Here is a 4,052-nt window from a genome sequence, read left to right as displayed (position 1 = left end):
GAAAATCCTGAGTCTTCCTTGGTAACAGGGCAGGAGTAAACAGGGTATAAAATTCATTAGAGCAGAAGGAACTTTCCTTTATCAAAGGTGGGGGTTGGGGGGGGAAGCTAATTTTTGTGGAAGGTAGTGAATTGTTGGAAGTGAATCATACTACATCCCCATACTAGGGATAAGGTTATAATTAACCATTAAATCCACTTAAATACAGATACGGTGGCTTTTTCATCATTGGAGTCCCTCCCTGATGGCAAAAGTTAAGGGTTTGGTGTGTGGCCGGCGCTGTAGAATTGGTCGGGCTGGGTGTCTCATTGAGTGTTCGCTTTACAGTCTGTAAATCTAGCTCATCCCCACTCGCTTGCTTCCAGCTAAATACTGTGGTCTGCTCAGGACTTAAATGACTTTATTGGTTCCCCAGGTGTCTCTCTAGGTAGCCTACATGAGAGCAAATAGGGAACAAAACAGCATTACAAAGCAGATTAAAAAACAGAGAGGATGTACCACAGACAAAATGAATCTTGAATTACCCATTTTTTTTGTTTTGCTTTGTTCCATTTTTCCAAGTAGCTGTGGGGCTTCCTTAGACCTTACAGGTCCTTCAAGAGGAACTGTACCTGGTGCGTGGGGACAAGTGCACGCTTTTCCAGTTCCAGAAGCCTTTTCTCCAGTATAGAGCTTGCCCGTGTTGCACTGTCATGAGGGGGGAAGGAGAGAATTGTGGGGAGATTGCTAACTTGACTCCAAAGAGCAAGGACCCCTCTGCTAGTCCAGCATCCTGTTGCTGTGCCCTAGTGGCGTGACTGTCAGCAGAACTGGGCCGGATTTGGGCTCCGTGCATTGCTGTCACTTGCTCTCAGTCTTCCGCGGGGAGTCCTGCAGATAGTGCACGTGCAGGGCTGTATCCCGGGCAGCTGCTGGGCCATTTGAAGCAAGGCCATGATGCAAAAGCAGAGGGGATTGAGGAGACACATTTTGGAAGCCAGGCTTCCCTTTTTCCTGCCTGGCTTGTCTAGCGCAGTGGAAGCATGTGGGATGGGGCGGTCTGCATTCTCTTGCCCCAAGCCTGCAGCTGCTTCCCTTGCAGTTTCCCCAGAGCTTTGTGCCAGGTTCCCTGCTGCAAACATAGGTGGATCAGGGCTGTAGAGGGAGCTGGGCTAGCGCTGAGAGTGCCGCTGTGACCCAGCACCGCATGGGGGATGTTGGTCTGCGTGTTCTTTCTAAGAGCAGGTCCGTAACTTGTCATCTGATGCTGGGAGACAAAAGGCAACTTTTGCCATTGGCAATCCATAGCCTGACGTGCAATCATGGACAAAAGAGTATCATCAAGTATATGAGGGGTAGGAGTCTTTTATATATATATATATATATGTGTGTGTGTGTATATATATACACACACACACATATATATATATACAGACACACACACACATATATATATATACAGACACACACACACATATATATATATACAGACACACACACACATATATATATATACAGACACACACACACATATATATATATACAGACACACACACACATATATATATATACAGACACACACACACATATATATATATACAGACACACACACACATATATATATATACAGACACACACACACATATATATATATACAGACACACACACACATATATATATATACAGACACACACACACATATATATATATACAGACACACACACACATATATATATATACAGACACACACACACATATATATATATACAGACACACACACACATATATATATATACAGACACACACACACATATATATATATACAGACACACACACACATATATATATATACAGACACACACACACATATATATATATACAGACACACACACACATATATATATATACAGACACACACACACATATATATATATACAGACACACACACACATATATATATATACAGACACACACACACATATATATATATACAGACACACACACACATATATATATATACAGACACACACACACATATATATATATACAGACACACACACACATATATATATATACAGACACACACACACATATATATATATACAGACACACACACACATATATATATATACAGACACACACACACATATATATATATACAGACACACACACACATATATATATATACAGACACACACACACATATATATATATACAGACACACACACACATATATATATATACAGACACACACACACATATATATATATACAGACACACACACACATATATATATATACAGACACACACACACATATATATATATACAGACACACACACACATATATATATATACAGACACACACACACATATATATATATACAGACACACACACACATATATATATATACAGACACACACACACATATATATATATACAGACACACACACACATATATATATATACAGACACACACACACATATATATATATACAGACACACACACACATATATATATATACAGACACACACACACATATATATATATACAGACACACACACACATATATATATATACAGACACACACACACATATATATATATACAGACACACACACACATATATATATATACAGACACACACACACATATATATATATACAGACACACACACACATATATATATATACAGACACACACACACATATATATATATACAGACACACACACACATATATATATATACAGACACACACACACATATATATATATACAGACACACACACACATATATATATATACAGACACACACACACATATATATATATACAGACACACACACACATATATATATATACAGACACACACACACATATATATATATACAGACACACACACACATATATATATATACAGACACACACACACATATATATATATACAGACACACACACACATATATATATATACAGACACACACACACATATATATATATACAGACACACACACACATATATATATATACAGACACACACACACATATATATATATACAGACACACACACACATATATATATATACAGACACACACACACATATATATATATACAGACACACACACACATATATATATATACAGACACACACACACATATATATATATACAGACACACACACACATATATATATATACAGACACACACACACATATATATATATACAGACACACACACACATATATATATATACAGACACACACACACATATATATATATACAGACACACACACACATATATATATATACAGACACACACACACATATATATATATACAGACACACACACACATATATATATATACAGACACACACACACATATATATATATACAGACACACACACACATATATATATATATATATAAAATGTGTGTGTGTATATATATACACACACACATTTTATATATATATATACGCACACATATATATGTAAAATAGTGAATTGAGATAGATAGCTCCATCTGGATTCCCACAGGACATTCTGACCCTGGAGGCACAGAACGTGTAGCTGAGCCAGTTAATTAGAGAAGACAGCGAAAATGAAGAGAGATCTAAACCTTATTACAGACACAGAGGATAAGAGTTAAACTTACCGGGATAAGTGGGGTCTAAAGGGAAAGGTACGTGACTGAGGTACAAAAAATAGTATTAAGAAAAAGTAATTAATAAGGATGAGCTGGATCATCAGAAGGAAGGATGCCAAGATGTAGAGCAGCAATAGACGTGTGTTACTGCAGCTGTCTGAGTGTTTCTGTGTGCTATGGAGGATTAGCGATAGCTTGGCATTCTTGGTGCTAAATGGGACCTCGAGCATATTCTATGCCGTCTTCAGGCTTCGTTTTGCCAGAAATGAGGATACATGCGAACAATTACTCAGCGGAAGGTTGCTTGAATTTGCTGTTACTTCCCAAGGACTACAGGGCCATAACTCTTGGGCAAGGCAGGCGTGATAACTGTGCTGTGCTGTCTGGAGGAGGGTTTAGAGAGGGTACGGACTCCTTATGTTTCAGCG

This window comes from Egretta garzetta, unplaced genomic scaffold (assembly GCF_000687185.1).
Source record: "Egretta garzetta isolate BGI_Z169 unplaced genomic scaffold, ASM68718v1 scaffold975, whole genome shotgun sequence".
Taxonomy (NCBI): Eukaryota; Metazoa; Chordata; class Aves; order Pelecaniformes; family Ardeidae; genus Egretta; species Egretta garzetta.
This window is presented reverse-complemented; position numbering follows the sequence as displayed.